The following is a 22353-nucleotide window of genomic DNA, read 5'->3' as shown; positions in this document are numbered from 1 at the left end:
CCAGGACTATAATATATATTTCCTAAGCACATGCATGCATACAGATATACATATGTATACATATACATACATGTGTACACTGCATACCTACATGTATGTGCATTTGTATATTATATATATGCTTTTATCAATTATGAAAGACATATATTCCTCAAAAGTCTTGCCTCCCTCCCACCTAAGTATCCATCTCCTTTGTTCTTTGTCTTTCCCATTATAGTACAAGATTATTGAGAAATTAGGACCCTCTGGCTTACTTATTTTCAATGTTTAGGACAGTGCCTAGAACGTAGTAAGTACTGAATAATTTCCTCTCTCTTTATTTACTCATCAACAAACCTGTCTATCCAACTATCATCTATCTCTCCATCCATCTATTTCTATCTATATCCATATCTATATCTACCTCTGTATCCATATCTATCCATCTATTCATCTATCTATCCATCCATCATTTATCCATCTATTTACCTACCTATTCATCTATCTAGGCATCTATCCATCTATTTATCTGTCTATCCATTTCTCCATCTATCTATCCATCCATCTATCTATCTATCTATCTTCTATCTATATCTGTCTCCATGTTTGTCTATCTATCTACCTATCCATCCATCCATCATCTATCCATCTATTTATCTGTTTATCTATCCATTTCTTAATCTATCTATCTTCTATCTATATCTGTCTCCATGTTTGTCTATCTAACTACCTATCCATCCATCCATCTATCATCTATCCATCTATCCATCTATTTATCTGTTTATCTGTCTAACCATCTATCTATCATCTCCATATCTATCTAGCCATCTATTCATCAATCTCAAATCCCAGAATAACTAAGTTCAAAGACTACACAAATGAATATGCTGGAAATCCAAAGATACACTGCTTGTTAATTTCCATCAGTCACTTTTGCCTCTGTCAAGGTCTTCTGAGAGTCCTGACCCTGAGCTGCCTGTGCTCCTGCAGAATCACAGGGAAAAAGAGTGGCAGGCATGGGAGAGAGTGGCCTTGGAAACACAGGGTCTGCTATGCCACCTGCAGGACTCTCTAGGATAAAATGCCTTCTCATCCTCCTGAAGGATTGGGCAAGGAAAGCCCCAACTGAGAAGAACTCTAGCTGTTTTTCGCTCCAGCAGGGAGGCAGAAAGATGGGGGGCAGGGGGTAAGGAAGAAGGCTCACCCACTGATGAGGTCCAGCAGAAGAAAGATACCAGGATGGCACTCCCTTTCCAGCTGTTTCCTGCCTGTTGCCAGGCAGACAGACTGATTCACTCAGGGCTTGGCGTCAGGGAGAGAGGGTTGCTGCCTCCCACCCTGGCACCTTGACTGCCGTCACTCCTACCCTGAGAGTCCTTGCCAGCTTCTAGGTTTCCCTGCCTCTGGATTCTCAGCCAACATGATAGCTCACTCTGGATTGCCCATGGCTTCCTTACCTAATAAGCCATCTGGAAGGATATTCTCTCAACATTCTAATGCTGAGGTGGGAGCTGGGGGTTGAAGAGGAAGGAACTGAGTATTTTTAGGCTAGAGAAGACTCACATGGTACATGACTTCAAGTATTTGAAGGCTACTATGGAGAAGAGGGCTTTGCCTTATTCTGTCTGATCCCAGAGAGACGGATGAAAGTCAAAGAAGCCGGTATTGATCAAACATCAGGAAAAAACTTCCTAACAATGAGAACTCTCCCAAAGTGGAATGGGGTTCTCAAAGATTGGTGGCTTTCCCCACCTTGGAGATCTTCATGAGTAGTTCAGTACATTACAGAGGAGATTCCTTGCGAATGAATTGAGCTAAGTCATCACTGAGCTATCTTCCAATTCTGAATTCTATGATTCTGTGACTCACATCAGTGTTTTATTTCCTGCTGCCTTTGACCTTTGAGACAAATGCAGTTCTTGTACCTCAAAAGAGACTTGTAATACCTATGTTACATTATTACAGATAGAATCCTAGTGAGAATGAATATTTTTAAACTTATTTCACTTAAAGAATGAGAAATTCCTAATTGTATCGTTTCCAAATGGTACTGGTAGCTAAGAGAAGTGAGCTTGAATTCTGGCTTTGCCAAGTACTAAGCCATATGACTAGGAACAAGTTATAAAGCTTGCTAAGCCTCAGTTTTCTCAACTGTATAACGAAGCAATAATTTCTGTAGCATCAACCCATACCCTAAAGGGATCAAAGAAAGAGAAAAAAGATCCATATGTACACAAATGCTTGTATTTGTTTGTTTTGTAGTAGTCATAGACAAAACTTTGAGATGAAGTAGGTGACCATCTGTTGGGGAATGACTAAACAATCTGCGGTAAATTTATGCAATAAAATACTATTGTATCATTAGAAATGATGAAAGGAACAATTTCAGAGGAAACTGGGAAGAGGAGAGCGGGGAGAAGAAAGGGAAATTAGAGAGCATGAAAAGAGAAGAGAAAAGAAGGGAAAAGGGAGGAGGGAAGGTCAATCAATCAATTCCTAACATATTTGCTCTTAGGAAACTGAGTATTTGAATAATTCCAAGCCAGACAGGGCAGATGAGGTAACTAGTTAGCACACTGAATAGAATGCTATGTCTGGAGTTAAAAAGACTTATCTTCCTGAGTTCAAATCCAGTCTCAGACACTTCTTAGCTGTACAGCCCTGGGAAAGCTGTTTAACACTGTTTGCCTCAGTTTACTCATCTGTAAAAGGAGCTGGAGAAAGAAATAGCAAACTACCCTAGTTCTTTGCCAAAAAAAAAAAAAAAACCCAAAAGGGGGCATGAAGAGGTGTACGTAACTGAAAATGACTAAATAACAGCAAACCAGACAGCTCTTTCTTCCATTTTCTGAAATAAGATTTGAAAGAAAAACAGCAGACAGGGTTTTTTTTAAGGATTTACCTTTCAATTTTCAGGGAAGTCAAATCTGAAAGAAACAAAGAACAAGCATATTTCCTTAAGAGTCTGGATGTTTGAAAGGATCACCCTAGGACATGTAGGAGGATGAGAAGGTACCTGGGTAGGGCGTGGGGGAAGGGGGAGATGACGCCTTGGGTTTCTGGAATGATACGCTTCATGCAATTTATAAGAAGTTTCATTCTGACCATATTGGAAAGAGGCAGACTGTGTCACCTAATCATCTGCCCCCAGAGCACCTTGTCCTCTTGCTGGGTGAAACATCTGGCCCCAAGCCGGGAACATCCTGGGCTTCACTTTGCACATATTTGCTAGAGAAAACACACCATTGTCTGTTTTCTCCTCAGAGGCATGGCGTCTCTCTTCACAGACAAAAAAACATTAAACCTCCTTGTGGTGGTGAAAAGGCAGTCTTCCTTTGGCTCAGGCTTCCAGAGGTGGGGACGTGGCAACACCTTTTCAAGGGTCACAGGAGCCTAGGTCTAGAGCTAAAAAGCCAACCTTCTCTTTTTACAGATAAGGAAACTGAGGCCCAGAAAAGAGAAGCAATGAATTTGAAGTCAAGTCCTCTGACTTTAGAGTCAGTGTGCTATCCACAATGCCACACAGTTGCCCATCAAGGGCAGTCACTAGGGTCAGACTGATACTCTGAAAATAACCAGACACCATGCTGTTGTTCAGCCATGTCCTACTCTTTTTGACCCTATTTGAGGTTTTCTTGGCAGAGATATCAAAGGAATCACAATCTCCCTGGGCCTCAGTTTCCTCATTTGTAAAATAGGTGGGACTAGGTTGTCTTTGAGATTCATTTCAGTTCTAAAGCTATAATCCTGAGATTCTAGGTCACTTAACATCCCTGTGCCTCAGTTTCCTTATCTGTGGAATGACAGGACTGAATCAGATGACCTTTGATGTCCTTTCCAGCTGTGAATGTGTTACAGCCTCTACTGACATAATTCAGGTGGTGTCTAAGGTGAAAAAAAAAAAAAGAGGAGTATTTGGATTTAATAGGTACTCAAATTTCAGAGTTCTGAGTCTGCAGTCAGGAAGACTCAATTTTGTGAACTCAAATCTGGCCTAAGACACTGACTAGCTGTGTGACCCTGGACAAGTCACTTCTCCCTATTTGCCTCAGTTTCCTCTTCTGTAAAATGAGCTAGAGAAGGAAATGACAAACTACACTGGTAGCTTTGCAAAAAAAAAAAAGGGGGTCATGGAGACTTGTTCATGACTGAAAAAAGACTCAGCAACAAATTTCCTCTCTCCATTTTCCTAAAACTCACCCCCACTCCCAGACCTTCTGAGTCACTGACAATGGAGCTATTTCCCTCAGTCTTTGTTCCTTTGACACCTCAGTTCTCCACTGTCCCCAGTGCCTGAAACCCTCACCTAATAAGTGAGTATAAGAAGTAGGATTCTAACTCATTAACTTCCTGATGCCAAGTCCAGCATTCCATCCTGTACCCCAGAGATGTCAAACCCCAGTCCCAGTGGGTGCAAAAACTCCTAAGTGTGGCTGAATCAGATTAAAATGTAATTGGGAAATATTTAACAAAATTAATGAAAGTACAATACGACACAGACAATATTAATTTGTGGTTTTAAAAGCCGATATACCTATAATCCTCTGGCATTGTTTAATTTTTTATTGTTAGATACCTTCTTATTCCTCCTCAAATAATGTAAAAGATCCTTGAGGGCAAAGACTGTAGTTCTTTGTAATCATAACCAGACAGAACTCATATTAAGAATTTAGTAAACTCCTGCTAATGATGTGGCTTTAGAGCCCCTTCATCTCCCCATTGTCTTTTACTTGCCAAGAGAATGTAAGCTCTTTGAGGTCAGGTTTTATGTCCTTTTTGCCTTTGTCCTCTCAGCTCCTTTCATTAGCACCTGTCACATATTAACCACTTAATTGACTCTTATGGCCCACCCACCATCACCCAGACATAACATTGATCCACAAAACCTCAAGCAACATTTTTAATAGGTGCTGCCTTACCAATACTCTTAATTTCCAAGATACACAGAATCAAATGCTTTGAAATTATAGAGATGTAGAAGAGGAGATGAAGAGTGAATGGGACCGGAATGTGGCACATATCATTCCCATCCTCCTGTCTGCTACTTGATTGTCCTCAGGATGCTTTCTTTCAGTGAGACTGCAGAGGATGGACATACATCTCAATCCTTTTATTCAATGAAAAGAAAAGTAGTTGATTTATCTACCTGTGAAATCATCTGCAGTCCATTAAACAAAAAGGACAGTGACTTGTCTATTTATGTCATCAAACAAAATGGCAATGTTGTGATAATGATGATGGTGGTACCATTATCTCTGCTACTAGAGCTGTCTCTTCAATGAGCCTACAGAGCATGTGTTCATATCCTAATACTTTATTCTATTACAAAGAGGAGCCATTTTATTCACTTACCCAATGGTCCATAGAACTTTAAACCTAAAAGGATAATGACTCGAGATTGGTCCCAGGACCATTTTTACCTGAACTCCATCAAAAAGATGAGAAGAATGGCATGGTTATTAATAATAACAGCCACAATAAAAATAATATTTCTTAGACAAAGGTATTATCAAACACAAAATTGTTGCCTACAAGTGCCCAGTCATTCATACAAAAAACACAGAAGAATTTTTCATTGATGTTGTTATGCCAAATATTTATAATCTCCAAATTATGTGGAGTGAAAAGCTTTCAAACATAGAGACCTACCCAAAGAAAATTCTAAGTGGGAGAAGGATGTGGTGCATCTTCTCGATATCCACCTGCCTGTGACTAGAGTTGTTCTGAGGTTGTTTTTAGTGACTATGCAGAGGATGAGGTTGCATCTCCAAACTTTAATTCATTTACAAAAAGGAGTCACTTGGTCTAACTTAACAATGGTCTGCCAGACATGAAATACACAAATCACTCCCCAGGACCATTTCTGTCCCAAGTCTATTGAACAACATAACTCATTGGTAGCAACAACATCCTGGGACTATTTCTAACTGAACTCCATTGAATAAGATAAGAAGAAGATAAATAGAAAAAGTGACTAAAGCCATAATGGTTTGGCCCGTTTCTTTAAGGATGGCAGATTTTTTTCTCAAAAATATCCTGGGAGTTGACTCTTATAGGTATTATTATCAGTATTTTACACACAATTCCACTGAGGACCAAATAATTTAAATGATTAGATGATGGTCCCAAAGCTAGGACATACTGGAGCCAGGACCTTAAACCTAGGTCTTCTGTCTCTCAGATCAGCATTCTTACCACCAAGAAGAATACGGGAAGTCCAATAATTTTTGTTTGAGTTCTATAGCAGAGAGCGGTATGATGAAAATTATGGAATGTGTAGCTGAGGGGCACAGTATTTAACATCTTCCCCTGGCTACCTTGAAGAATTTCTTTCTTGGGTATGTCTTCTCCATGAGCTTCTAGGCAAACAGTGTCAAGTGACTTGCCCAAGGTCACAAAGTTAGTAAGTGTCTGAAGCCAGATTTGAGCTCTCAAAAATGAGTCTAGCACTCTCTCTGTTGGGCCGCCAAACTGCCCTGTCAAAGGGTCAAAGATTGATGACATAAATGATAAAAGTCTGCATCTCTATAGTCCTTCAAGGTTAGCCAAACATTTGTCATATGTTGCCTCAGTCAATCTTCCTAACAATCTTGAGATGTAGGTACTGTTAGTGTTCCCATTTTATAGATGAAGAAAATGAGACTCCAAGAAACTGATTTAGTTCACTGATAATTATCTGAGGACTCCCTCACCACATCTTGCCAGTGACATCCCCAAGTGACCAATGGAGGATTTGAACTCGGATTGATTCCAAACCCATCGTTCAAATGGCATAGCTCACAATTGCAGTAGGATTTCAGAGAAGGAAGAGATTGCTATAGGGTGGGAGTGGTCAAGAGTTGGCCTTAAAGAACAATTAGAAATACCCAAAGAAGTAAGGATCAAATTAGAGCTGAGAGGTATCTTAACATAGTGAATGTGTGTTTGTCTTTTGTTGCCGAAGAAGACCATGCCATCAGAGAAATGATGACATGACTTACGCTTGACTTTGTTTTGAGTGAGGGAGGGCTGTGCAGGTCACCATTCTCACTTCTCCTCCAGAGCCACTTGAATCCAGTGACCTGATGTTCATCAGGATGACGGGAGATGACCCAGGATGAGGCAATTGGGATTAAGTGACTTGCCCAAGGTCACACAGCTAGTGAGTGTCAAGTGTCTGAGGTGAGATTTGAACTCAGCTCCTCCTGATTCCTGTACTGGTGCTCTATCCACTGCATCACCGAGCTGCCCCAGTGTAATGAATAGAGATCTAACAAGGAAACTAAAAAAAAAAAAACCCAGGTTTAAATCCTGTCTCTGACAGTCTCTTACCTTGATCAAGTCACTCACTTACTGTCTCAGAACTGGAGCTAACTTTCTAAGACTATGGATCACAAGTAGCTACTAACCTGCATTGGTAAAGGGAGTTTCCTCGTTTGTCCCCAAGCCAGTAAAAGCATAGATTTAGCCCCTATCCCTTAATAACCAAAGTGCACTCTTCCTGATTGGAGGTCTTCGAGCAATAGCTAAATGTCCACTGCCAAGGATTTTGTGTTCTGATGAGGGTTACACTAGATATCTAACGAGGCCCCTCCCAAATCTGAGACCTGGAGGAGGAGATGCCAACATCAGTCTTGCAAGTTACCAGCCAAACTTGGCTGCAACAGATGACTCTGAAAGCCACAAAATGGAAAGGAACAAGTGAATCTCCTCAATTCTGAGTATCAACTTTGGACCATAGGATCATATATTTGGAGCTGTAAAGGACTTTCTGAAGATTATCTGGACCATCCCTCTTTTTCTACATATTAAGAAACTGAGGTCTAAGAAATTGAAGTGATTCAAGATCAAAGATCTAGAGCAGAAAGGAGCCATAGATGCCATCTATTCCAGAGCCTTATTTTACAGAAAAGGAAACTGAGGCTGAGAGAGGCAAAATGATTTCAGAGCACAGATTTAATGTTGGAAGGAATCTTAGAGGCTACTTAGTCTTTGTTCTGCAGATGAGGAAACTGAGGGCCATAGAGGTTAGGTGACTTAGAATCATAGATTAAGAGCTAGCTGGGACCTTAAAGACCTCATATTTATTATAATTTCCCTTGTGGTATAAATGAAGAAACCAAGGTGAAAGAGAGGTAAATGATTTGTTCAAGGTCATTCTAAGTGGGGGAAAAGTCTTCTGTCCAGCCCTGTCTGCCCTGACAAAATCTTCTATCCAATAAGGGTTTCTTATCCTAATTTTACTGGGAAAAGTTCTTCCAATCAAAAACCTCAGCTCTGTTTGCCTTGGGATTGAGTCAATGGGCCTCAGCTGACTCTGTTCCTGCCTTGATCTCTCTAGACCTGGTCACTCTTCAGCAATCAGCTGGACCAGCGCCAACTTCCCACCCTACCCGGGCTCTTTGTACTCGTCAGGTTTAAAGAAAAAACACAACTTTTTTAGTGCATTAATGACACACCTCAATGGACCTTGTGTGGTTTGATTTAGCCATGTCATCCTCCCCTCTGGGCCAGTGAATGCACATTGCAAAAGACCAAAAAGAAAAAAAAGCATTAAAAATGTCAGTTTCAGATTCTCAGATACGCAGCTGGGTAAATAAAGCACATGGGGATGTTTTTATTAGTAGCTTTATGGCCGTGCTCACTTAAGTTATGGATTCAAGGAGGGACAGGGGTGGGGGAGCCCAGGGTGGGGAAGGAGAGAACAATTAGATCCAATCTACTTCCGGGCCTGCTCAAGCCAAGCCATCTGGTTCAGTGGATGGGGGGATACTTTTAACTAGTTAGTGAAAACATGGATGTGTATATTTCTTTTTTCTGGGGGTTTCCTTTCTCAGCGGTAGAGACACTGATATATCTACTCTTTTGCTTTTCAATAGAAAGTCTTTCCCCACCACCCAACACCTAAGATCCTAGGCTATAATTGGAAAAAACCTCAAAGGCCATCAACTACAACTCCCACCCATTTTACAGATGCAGAAACTAAGGTTCAGGGTAATTAAGGGACTAGTCCAAAGTCATGTGAGTAGTAAATCTCAGAGATGGGAATCAAACCAGGGTCCCCTGTCTTTAGGGGCAGTATTCTTTCCATTGTACCATTATGCTTTGCTTGTGGTATAGTAAGAAACAAATAATCAATAAGCATTTATGAATCACCTACTGTATTCTGGGATACAAAGGCAAAACTGAAACATCCTCTACCCTCAAGAGGTTCACATTTTATTGATAAAGGGAGACCATATATATATATATATATACACATGAGTATATAAAAAATAGAGGGGTCCATGATTTCAGAGAATGTGACGAAACTCCTATCGATGCAGATAAGCACCTTCTTTAACACTTCTAGTGTTGGGTTTTTTTGTTTGCTTGCTTTTTTGGAGGGGGTAGATGAGGCAATTGGGGTTAAGTGAGTTGCCTAAGGTCACACAGCTACTAAGTGTCAAGTGTCTGAGGCTAGATTTGAACTCAAATCCTCCTGACTCCAGGGCTGGTGCTCTATTCATAGCACCACCTAGCTGCTCCAAGTCTTAGAGAATTGCCTGGCAGTACTGAGAGACGGAATGATTTACCTAGGGTTACTAGGATGGCTCAGAGAAGGGATTAGAGCTCAGTTCCTCCTGACTCTGAGACCAGTTCAATATCTAGGCTGCTTCTTACACCAATTATCTCCAAGATCATTTTGTAGGTAAAGTCAATACTCTCTGAAAGGATCCAAAAAGGCCTCATGTCAGGGGTGGCATTCATGTTGAGTAGACTCAAGAAAACTAGGCTAGAGCCCAGGCTCCACATGCTGTGTCTCCCATGGAAAGGTACTTATCAACCTTAACCCTTACGTCTCATTTCTAACCTGTGATCCAAGTGCACAATGGGTCAATACTGGACCCCATCAAAACACATGGAGAGAAGAAAAAAGCCTTTCTAACCATCACACCCATATGGAAATGGAATGGGGTACTTAAGGAGGAAGAGGATCACCCCTCACTGGACATTTTCAGGCAAAGTTAGATGATCCTTTGTCAGAAGTGTTACTGAAGAGAATTTTTATTCAACTCTAGATGGTTTATCAGACCTGAAGTCCCAGCTCTGAGATTCTGTGATAAGCACTGGGAACAAAAATAACGTCCCATGTTTGTCTTCATAACCCTAGTGCCTAGCAATGGTCCTGGTATACATTAGGTGCCTAATACATATTAGCTAATTTCCATTCAACTGAAGTAACGTTTGCTATGTGGCTACAAAATCACAGAATATTGTGGTCTAGACAGCTGAAAGTGAGAATCACCCAAAGGCAAAGGAAAGATACGTGACTGGCAGGATTATGCTGGGACATTTTGCAAGCAAGAATTCTAGTATGAAGAATGTTATTGAAGAAATATCCAAATGAAAGGGAAGATGAGCTGGTCCCTTTGTGAGAGTGAGAAATAATTGTTGGAAAAGCTGGGTATTCCATTTTATTTCAATGAGAGACAGACAGACAGAGATGGAGAGAAAGAAAGAGAGAGAGAGAGAGACAGAGAGAGAGAGAGAGAGAAACAGAAAGATACAGTCTCTGCCCTCCAGGAGATTACGGTCTCATTACGTTTCCATCAAGCTCAAAAGAGATATCAGACATAAAGTATTTAAATCACTCTCATCATGGGCATTTTCATTATAGTTATTTTAAGCTCTTCCTCAGATGGGAGAACAACACAGTAAAGAAAGGGAATTTCAGACCATTATCCCTTGGAACACTGTGAACATGGGCCATCACGATTGTCCATGTTCTCATTCATTTGATCCTTTGACGAATCAGGGGTCTCATTCATGTGGGTGTTCCCTCCCATGATCCAGATTGCAATTCAGCTGTGCCCTCCTATTCTGTGACAAGCTTCCAGATGTCTTGATTCTGCCCGGTAATATAATAGCTCACATTTATATGGCATTTTGACTGTCCGTAACATTTTAGCATATATAATCTAATTAGAGCTTTACAAAAACACATGAGGTTTCATTATCCCCTTTTACAGATGGAGAAATTGAGGCTTAAAAGACTTGTTTGGGATTACATAAATGGTAAATGTCAGAGACAGGATTTGAACCTAGGTCTCCTTGATTCCAAATTAAGCATTCTATCTATTAGCTACCTAAATAAGATGTCTTCCTGCCCTGCCTTCCAGGGTAATTGTGATGGCTACTGCACCCTCCAATCCACACTTGTAGATCCCACCTTGAAGCTGCCTCAGTTGGGGACCATTCATTTTCTATTGTTGATTCCCAGCCACCCAATCACCTTCATGCCATTCTACTGTGGGCATCACAGTCACAGTAGCATGGTCCTCTCCTCATGGTTCCAGTCACCATCCCTTTGACTTCAATCTTCCCTTGGTACCACTACTTTATATGTACTGTTTCCCTGTTAGAGACATTAGAATATAAGCTCCTTGTGGGCAGGGACTTTTGGATTTGTATCCCCAATGCCTAACACACCAGAGGGAATAAAGTAAATATGTATTCTTTCTTTCTTTTCATATGTTCATTCATTCATTCATTCATTCACTATATCATTCCAATTCTCAGAAGAGACTTTAGATAAAATAGCAAATCCCATTGGGAGAAGGGAGATATTTTCAAAAGCATACAGAGGAGAAATGACATATGTGCCAGATCTGAGAATGACACTGTATTTGCATTTGAAAGCATTTAACATTTAAATAGCACATTCCCATCTCATAGTAGGTCTAGTTAATACTGTGATAGAAATGAAGCCCCACAAGGTTAAAGTGACTTGCCCTCAGTTTGCTATTGGCAAAGCCAAGATTAGAACCCAGATCTCTTGGCTTTTGTCCCAGGGTTATTTCCACATCTATTTAAATCCGGAAGAGCATGAACCATAAACATCGCCTGACTCAGTTCAGCAAAAGAAAAATCAACAAGAAACTGGTGAAAAGTATGGCTGACAGTTCTTATGTTGACCATTGCCTTCAAAGGAAGGATGGGATTTGACTCAATTTAAAAGAAGAGGAAGGTCAGAGAGGAGACTCTATCTAATGGTTTCATTGGTAGAAAGAATACCCAGGTGAAGACCTTCCTATTAATGTAGTTCAGAAACCTTCTGTGCAATTTAAAATCTTTATAAAGACTGAGTTAGAGCACTGAGGTTAAGTGACAAGTAGAACTTGAATCCAAGTCTTCTGTCTTTGAAATTAGTTCTCTCTATACTTCACCATTCATCCTCAGGTGAAAAGAGCCAGAGTAAATATTTTAACTCTCCTACTGAAGTCCTACCCTGGTGCCTCATGAGAGCATGGAGTTGACTTGGGTTGAAGACTAGGTACAAATTATTGTAGATTTAGAAGTGGAAGGCGACTTCAGTGGCCATATCCAACTCCGCTATTTTGCAAATAAAATTCCTGCTCAGAGGATGTGGGATTTGAAACAAGGCTCCCTTCTGACTGCAAGTCCAGTGCTCTATCCATCATTCCAGATAGATTCTCAGTGTCAATATTAAAGAATCTATTATATTGCATAATTGTCTGGATTTTTTGCTCTTGAATCTTTTCAGTCATATCCAACTCTCCATGACCTTATTTGGAGTTTTCCTGGCAAAACACTGCAGTGGTTTTCCATTTCCTTCTCCAGCTTATTTTATAGATGAGGAAACTGAAGCAAACAAGGTTAAATGACTTGCCCAGGGTCACATAGCTAGTATGTGTCTGAGGCTGGATTTGAATTCAGATCCTTCCAACTCAAGGGCCAGCACTCTATCCACTGATCCACCTAGCTTCCATTTTCTAGCTTGGGAAAGGATTTCATCAAAATTATTTGGGCCACAAGAGGAGAGAATAAGAGCATGAATTTTCAAGCTCTTCCCATGGTGATGTTGCCCAATCAAGTGAAGTATGGGTGATCAATTTATGATCTCCCAAGTGGATTAAGAAATCAAAGGATAAATTGAGTGGCACAGTGTTGAAAGACTCATGATGGGGTAGTACAATTCTTGAAAGACAGGTAATAGCAGAACCAGGAGAACATTGAACACAGTAACGGCCACATTGTTCAATGACTGACTTATAGACTTGGTTATTCTCTGCAATGCAAGGTCCTAAGACAACTCCAAAAGACTCATGATAGAAAATGCTACCCACATCTCGAGAAAGAAATGTGGAGTCTGAATACAGATTGAAGCACACTATTTGCTCTCTTTTTTTGTTTTCTTTCTTATGGTTCCTCCCATTGGTTCTAATTCTTCTATACAACATGACTAATGTGAAAATATGCTTAATAAGAATGCACATGTAGAGCCTATATCTAATTGCACACCTTCTTGGGGAGGTGGAGAGGGTGGGAGGCAGAAAAAATGTAAAACTTATGGAAGTCAATGTTGGAAACTAAAAATAAATTAATTTATTTTAAAAAAAGAAAAAGAAAGGTAGGTAGTAAGTTAGCAGGCTGACTTGTTAGAAGGACCTGGTTACGCAGTTCTTACTACAACATACTACAAGTTCAGCAGCTGTTTTCTATTGTCAAAGGCAGCATTCTTTCACATGGGAACTCATTTCCCCATGATCTCCTCAGGTTAGCAATACTGCGTCTGCCCACAGGTCTTTGAAGTCATGTCAAAAAGCACAATATAATAAGATGGGTCTGATTACACAACAGAATACAAACATGGGTAGGTTCTACCAAGCTAGAGAACCTTTGAGTGTACAAGCAAAAGTCTATAAGCTAAACTTGTAGAGGCTTGTTAAGGTTTGGCCATAGGGTAAAGAATTCCTGGCCACAGCTGTTGAACAAGACTATTTACCATGGAGATGTCTCTGTGGCCTCTCTAACTTTAGAAGGGTTGCCAAATATATCAGAGAAAACAGTACCCACCTTAAGGACATACAGGGCATCACAGTTTTAAAATAGGCAGATATCCTAGTTAAATTTAGAGGTGAATTTTCTTTGAGGAAATTTCATCTGACTCAAATAAAGGGAATGAATGGAATTTTCCTTTGTTGAAAAGAATTGACCTGGAGACACACTTGTCTAATTTCCTGTCTAAAAGAGAGCAAAATTTAGTGCATAGAGAACTGGCCTTGAAGGTAGGAAGACCTGAGTTCAAATACAACATAAAACATGTTAGATTTCCAAAATACTTACGTTATTTTTCCTCTCTGCCTTTGCTCATGCTATCCCTTATACAATAAAAGTCCTCTCCCTCTTATTTTTTCACCAATGAGTAATTGACACTTTTTAATTTTTTTAGATAGTTTTCAAAATTTCCCATTGACTCCCACTTACCATCCACCAATAGAACCTTCTCCTGTATCAAGTAAGCATAGTCAAGCAAGAAAATCAGCCCATTGCCCATGTGTGAAAATGTGTTCCTCGTTCTGCATCACTAAGTCGCCTCCCTCTCTTTTGAGAAGGAAGAGACATGCTGTACCCTCAGTCCTCTGAAGTCACCACTGCTCAATGCATTGATCAGAGTTCTCATATGTTTTCTATCCTTATAAGTATGATGTCAATTGTTCTCCAGCTTCAGCATATTTTATTCTGAATCAGCTCATGCAAATTTTTCCATATTCCCTATAAATATTTCTGAGTTTTCCAAATTGAATGAAAAATTGTCTAAAGATTTCATATGTGCTAAGTGTTAAGGATATACAAATAAAAAAGCAAAGACAGGCTCTGATCTCATCTTAATTCATACAAATGGCAGGAGAGCCACCAACTGAAGTAGCGAACATATCACCGTTGAGTTGAATAATTCTGCAAAATCAGATTAAAATATAATTGGGGAATATTTAGCAAAATAAATGAAATACAATAGAAATGGATAATGCAAAGGTTTGGTTTTCTAAGTCATTATGAGGCTCACAGACATCCGTATGTATGGTTTAGCTGTCCCATTTCCATTTGAGTTTGACACTACTGGCCTAAGGGAGGTATTTAGGTCTGGAAAATTATAAAAATGATAAGTAAGCCCACAGGAGTGTAAAGGGACACATATTTTCTAGTAGCGAGGTCAATTTGATTTGATTATGATTCCAGAGCTAGAAAAAGGGCATGGGGATGAGAAGAAACAGAAGATATCCTTCAGGCGATTGGATGCCTCATGAGAAGAAGACTAAAGAGGAAAACTAATCTTTACTGAAGGTGCCTATAAATAATAAGACACATGAAGTACTCTCTAATCAGCAAAACAGGGGACCCTAGGCAGAAGATCCAGAGCTCAGTGGGTTATGTTCTCTAGAGCAAGGTCTTTGCTCCATGTGAGTCTCTTCTAGCTGTCATATTTTGCATTTATAGCATCACATACAGAGCTACTTCTCTGACTCCCAACTTCATTTGTAGGGTCAATCCCTAGGGGGCAGCTAACTAGTATTGTCAGGGTTCTAAGAATAGCCCTGGTGGGGGACGGGGGGCTTTGTTTCTAATATTATCACTCATGAGCCCCTACTGGTGTACTTCTCACTAACAATCAGTCCAACTTGGATTTTTTAGCAGATATCTACTTAGATGGTATAATAAGAACAGTAGTTACAAAAAACCCACTTCCCTGCCCTCTCCCTCAAAATTCTAGGCCCATTGAGCCATACATATCTGTAGGTTCAATTGGCAGGTCAAGCATAAATTTAAATTAAATATATAGAGAATATGTGTAGCAAGAGGGTAATCACGACTTTTGGTTATTTAAAAGTTTCTTTTCTCCCTTCATTAGAGTACTCACAAAATTCCCCTTAGAAGGAACTCTCTACTTGGCTCCAATGATCAGTGCCTTTAGTAATTCTCTCTGGCCAAAGGGTCATGGTCCCTGAAGCTTCTCAAAGGACTACTGTTCTTGGCTAGATGTAGGGTCTTCTCTTGGTCCAGTCTCTCTGATCCCAGATAGATGCACTGTTCATCATTTAACCAGTCTCTCCAAGGACCAGGTCTGGGATGGGGCAAGGAGGAGAGAAAAAGAAACTCTTCTGCTACTCTCAAGAGTGATTCTTCTAAGGGATTGACTCCAACTCTCAAATGCAAATTCTCAGAACTATAACTTTCCAGCCACCAGATTGATTCACTTAACTGGACTGATCTCTTTTATATATGGCCCAAGAGTCAATCAAGTTTCCCGTGTGGCATTATCTGGTTTTCATCTAGTAGCCACAATCTTATAATCATCTTAAACCGATAAAGTATTATACATATCTACGTTATACTTTTGATTGTTTAATTGATTCAGTCTAGGTGCTAGGACCTTCTGTGACTACATTGACCGAGAATGGAAGATGAAATTACACCAAGATGGTGTTGGGGACAATTTGATTCCAAATAGCTGATTTTTACATTTTTGCGTGTGTGAGCTTTTTCACTTTAGAAACCAGCAAATGCTACAAATTGGGACTTGATTTCTTATCGATTGTGTAGATTTAAGAAAGTGATGGAGAAAAACGTAAACAATGCATATTAAACTTAAAAAGTTTGTTGGGTTACCTGAGATCTTGTTGTTAAGCATGAATCAACACACTCCCAAACCTCACCCTTTAAGCACTCAGATCCCACAAATTGTTCAGTGAACAACCAATTGTTTTTAGCTCTTTTCCAGTACCAAAAGTTCTGCAAGAAAAATTTCTGTATGTATGTGACCTGTCCTGAAACTTTGCCTTTGACTTCCTTGAGGTAAAGGACAAATGCTTAGATGGTATAATAAGAACAGTAGTTACAAAAAACACCCTTCCCTCCTCCTACCCCACCTCACCCCACAAATAAAATTCTAGACCCACTTTCCTGCAAATATTCATAGAGCCAAATGGTAGGTCAAGCATAGCCTCCTCTCTTAATATGATGAATCCATACCTCCTGCAGGTAGTTTCCCCCATGTACCTTCTCTCACCCACCACCAATCACAAGCAAAAACCTTTCCCCATTGGCCCTCACATAGAACTATTTTTCTACATTGCATATAACAGGACTTATGAGACAGCAAGCTCCAGGAGCCCTGTGTTGTCCAAGCTGTATATCTTCCCCAGCATCAAGCACAATTTTCTGCATAGTGAACACTGAACAAATAATTATGGAATCAATAAATTTCAGGTTCAAAAAACATTTTTTCCTAGGGATTGCCTAGTGCTAAATGGCATCTAAAATGAGAAAATGTTACTATTTGGGGCACACTTGATTTAACAAATACCTTTTAGGCTCGACTGAAATCATAGCAAAGCAACTTGGCCAAAAAGTGAAAAATGGTATCAAATATTATGCAAATCAACAACCTCCAATTTTGTTGCTAAGTCAAATCAATTTTTCCCCTTTTTCTTTTTTAATGTGCCTCAAATACTATGTGACTCAAGCCACTTAACTTGTGCCTGCCTCAATTTCCTCATGGGGGATAATAATAGCACCTACCTCCCAGAGTTGTTATGAGGAACAAATCAGATAATATTTATACACTTTGCAAACTTAAAAGTGCTGTGTAAATACGAGTTATTATCATTATTTTCTTTTTTGTTAAATTAATATGATAAGATTTAGAAGATTTCTCAGAAGTAATCTAGTCTATTCACCTCATTTTACAGATGAGGAAACTGAGGCAGAAGGAGGCTGAAAGTGATCTGCCCAAAGTCATGAAGCTAGGAAACTTTAAGGGTGATATTTGAACCCAGGTTCATCATTTACCCTCTTGCTGCCAGGCTCAGTGCACACTCCACTGTGCTCTTCTGCCTTCCAGTCAAATGTACAAGCAAAGATAGAACTTGAAAACAGGAAATGTGTAAATTAGAAGCGGGATTGGGAGAGGGGCTGGAAGAGGACATAAACTGGATTTTCTCAGAGACTTTTCAACCACCTGGCAGTAGAGATTGTCCCCTTAAACAAACAAACAAAGGAACTCAAGGGGACCTTTGTTTAAATGGATTCTTAAAAAATAAAATCAGATGATTATTTCTTGAACTCCTTTAAAATCCCTTTCCCAAAAAAGGAGCCTTCCTTGCTTTGGAAAAGTTGAAGAGCTTAGAATGCAGATGGATGATTACCAGGAATTATTGTGGTGTTTAGGCAACTCTTTCAAGGTTTCTCCATCCTGATTCCTTCTTAACACAGTCACTGGGTCTTCATTGTGTTTCCCTAGAGTCTAACTGTATGAGTGTGTTTTGGAGCACCTTCTACAAGTCCAACAAAGCCTTGACAATTAAGGGTAATTTTTCCCTTTCATCATAGATACACACACACACACACACACACACACACATATACACACACAAATATATATGCACATTATATATGTATATACATGTATATATACATATACATTTGCATGTATGTTCATGCCTTTTCATCATTTACTGAACCATAGAATCTTTCTTGCTTTTTGCATTGTAACCCTTTATATTTGCCAAATGACTTACACAATCCCAATTCTTCCAGGTCAATAAAGCCAACTACACACATTTATAGGAAAAATCACTCACATCTGTATGGCACACTGTAATTTACAAAATGCTTCTTGCAACAACCCTGTGAGATTAGCATTATGAGAGAGAGAGAGAGAGAAAAGGAGGGAGGGAGAGAGAGGGAGGGAGAGAGAGGGAGGGAGAGAGAGGGAGAGAGAGAGGGAGGGAGGGAGAGAGAGAGGGAGGGAGGGAGAAATACTGATTCTCAATTGCCTTTCAGGTTGTGTTCTCCCACTCAAGAAGGCAAACACCCTTGTGGATCAGTCAAAGGGTCTTCATTACTCCAGATTGTTCCTTTTTGTGCAGTTATACTCTCTCAAGAGTAGCAAAAAGTCTTTAGGCAACACTCCATGTATCCTCTATTTTGAAAAATACCAGAAGCTTATGCAACAAGATGCAGTGGGAATCAAAACGACCTCGGTTCAAATCCTGATATTTGATAGTTATTTGACCTTCAACAAATCTGTGTCTCAAGTGTCTTCATCTTGAAAATGTGGATAATTAGGCTTATACACTACCTACCTTGTGGGGAATAAAGTACTTTTCAAACCTAGAAGCATTGTAGAATGGTCCCACCAGTTTATAAGGATTTTAGCAAAGAGAAATAGAAATGGTTAACATCTTGAAGGCTGGCATCATCTTACTGGATCATCACACCAACCCAGAGCAGTAATGCTATTATTATACCCATTTTACAGATATGGAAACTGAGGCTCAAGGTGGTTCAGTGATTGGTCTAGGGTAACACAGCTGGAAAGTATTTGAGGTAAAGCTTGAAGCTAGGCCTTCCTGAATCTAAGTCCCATTCTATTATGTACTATATGACCGTTAAAGTGTTTATTAAACACCTGCTATGTACCTGGCATTGTGCTAGGCATTGGAGATAGACAAAGAATGAAATAGTTGCTACTCTTAGAAGCTTACGTTTTGTCAGAGGCAACAAGGTATATATGTGCATCCATGCACACATAACTTATATGCACAGGCATACTATATATACACATGTGTATATAAATGTATGTATGTCTTTGTGACTACTGTATACATACAGTGGCGTGCTCATAAATTCTTAACAATTGTCTCTTGGGGAGAAAAATATGCCCGTGACACACTTTTAAGTTTGATGTGCATTATTTTTTAACACTTTCCACATCACTTTCTAAAGTCTAAAAAATCCATAAAATAATAAATCAAGCTCTAATTTGTGGTGTTTGCCAGTTTGGGAGGTGTGAAGGCTCACAGTGGAGATTTAACAAGCCAGTTTGAGAGACTTACATATGTGTATTTGTATGCATGTGTATAGGTATGAACATATGTATATTCACATATGTATATACATGCATGCATGTACATATACACATTATATATGCGCATGTCCACACATACATATGTGCATATATATGTATGTGTACTTCCATATACATACAATGTGCATTTGTGTATGTATATGCACATGATGTCTGTGTACACATATGAATATGCACATATATGTGTGGGTATTTATGTCCCTACATGTATATATATATATCTACACAAAATATATAAATATATTCAAATAAAATCTGTGAGTATATGTACATATATGTACATATGTATGTTTTTATATTGCATATATAAATATATAAAAGCGTACGCAGAATAAGTATAAAGAAAGGGAAGCCAATGAAAAGTTAAGGGGATTAGGAAAAGCTTCATTCAAAAGTCAAGCAAACAAGCATTTAGTAAACGACAGCTGTGTTCCAGGCCCTGTTCTAGATCAGTAGAAGTCAGTGGTCGAGTTGAATCCTGAAGGAAGAGGTGGGTTCTATGAGGCAGAGGTGAGCAGATCTAAGGCATAGGACTTGACTCAGTAAACTGGTGGATTAGCTCTCAATTCTAGGTAACATGTTGGAAGAAAGAGGAAATAGTCATTCTTATACTGACCCACCTTACATGTCATTGAGGAAAACAACTCAATTCAATAAAAAAATATTTCACAAGCATTTATTAATTGCCCACTGTGGGTGAAATCCCACATTTGCATTGAGCTTACTCAGTCCTAAATGTCATTTCGGTTGTTCGTTGTTATGATTTTTTCTCCTTATATACTTTTATATATTTTATATTCACTATGGAAATATATACATACATGTACTTAAATGTAGTTCACAAAATTGTGAATATATATAATTTGTGTAGATATGTGCATATATGTGTGGACCCAGATACACACATGTATTTGCATATATGTGATCACATGCATAGTGTGTGTGCATGCACATACATATACACACATGGGTATATATATGTGTATATATTCACACATATGTGTGTATGTTATGTATATCTCTCAAACTGGCTTATTAAATTCCAAATTGGTAAACATCACAAATTAGGGCTAGATTTATTATTTTTTTGATTGTCTAGATTTAAGAAAGTGATGAGGAAAGTCTTAAAATAATGCATATCAAGCATAAAAGTGTATTATGGGAACATTTTGTGTAGATATAGGTATATATGTGTGTACATAGACACATGCCTATGTATATGCACATACATGTGCATGTGTGTACATGTATGTACAAATGTTGAAGTAGTTACAAAATTGTGTGAATATATTTTGTGTGGATAGTTATCCACATATGCACATACTTGCATATATGGACATGCACACATATATGTAAGTGTGTGTGTGTGTATATGGATATTGTGTAATAAATTCAAGATTGTTTCCTTTCCTTTGGTATACTCCCCTCCTTCAGATCCCTCACTGCCCTCACAGTATTATTGTCTCTAGCACAGATCTCCTTTATATAGACTTCAAGAAATCTGATTAATTTACAATGCAAAATGTATGCTTACCAAAAAGACTGTTTTATTGAGATCTCACACAGGGCAGGCGATCACATGGTGGTCAGAAGAAGCACCAACCATGAAGTCTGATTGCTTTTTCCACTTATCGCCATCTTTGGTAAGCACCTCAAGGACTGTGATGTAAGTTTTAAATCTGGTGGTTCCAGTCACCTTGATGGAGAAAACTGGTTTATTTTTTTTTTAAAACAAATTTTGCAAATCTTTTCCATTCTTCTTCTGTTTGGAATTTTCTTTCTTTTTTCATCCTTGAATGTCCTTGGGATGACTTCCCTTCCCTATCAGGCTTTCTTTAGACTGCTTTTACCTTCCACTGCTTCTCTGTGCTTTATGAGATAATATTACTAATAATCATCCATCATCCTCATTAGATTTTGACAGATGAGTCTATATTCTGACCAGGTGTAGGATGCCTTTGCCAGCCAGCTCTTTGGGTAGTAGAATTTGGAATCGGGAGTGTAAACAAGCTTCATAGCTCCCTCTCTTCAGTACTTTCCACTTTTTTTGGCAAGGAAGTAGAATATTTGTTGAATAAGGTGATTTCTCGGTCTTTTTGTGTTAGTTATTAATTTGTGTTGACCTAACCTTAAAGGGAAATTATTATATTCAGCATGAATATTATTTCTGTTGTCCATTTTCCCATTTTAAAATTTTCAATAGCTTATCTAAATAAATCAGGGTAAAATACTAAATTGTTTGCCTTTTCAATGTGGGGAGGGTAGGGGAGAAGAAAGGAGAGAAAGAATTTGGAATTCAAAATTTTAAAACACAAACATTGAAAGGTGTTTTTACATGTAACTGGGGGAAAATAAAATATCAATAAATATATTACCTTTTCAAAGCTTAGCAAAACAAGCATTAATAAAAAATAATTCAGGGTAAAAACATCAAATTACTTGCCTTCTCAATCCAGGGGAAGGAAAGGGAGGGAGAGAAGGAGGGAGAAAACTTGGAACTCAAAATTTAAAAAAAAACAAATGCTAAAAATTGTTTTTAAATATAATTAGGGGAAAATAAAATATTAAATAAATGCATCGCTTTTGTAAAGTTTAGAAAAACAAGCATTAATTAAAATAATTCAGGGTAAAATCTTAATTTTATGTCATCTATTTTTTATTACATTTTTTCCTTGTTTATT

This window comes from Notamacropus eugenii, chromosome 4 (genome assembly GCF_028372415.1).
Source record: "Notamacropus eugenii isolate mMacEug1 chromosome 4, mMacEug1.pri_v2, whole genome shotgun sequence".
Lineage (NCBI taxonomy): Eukaryota > Metazoa > Chordata > Mammalia > Diprotodontia > Macropodidae > Notamacropus > Notamacropus eugenii.
Note: the sequence above shows the minus strand (reverse complement) of the source record.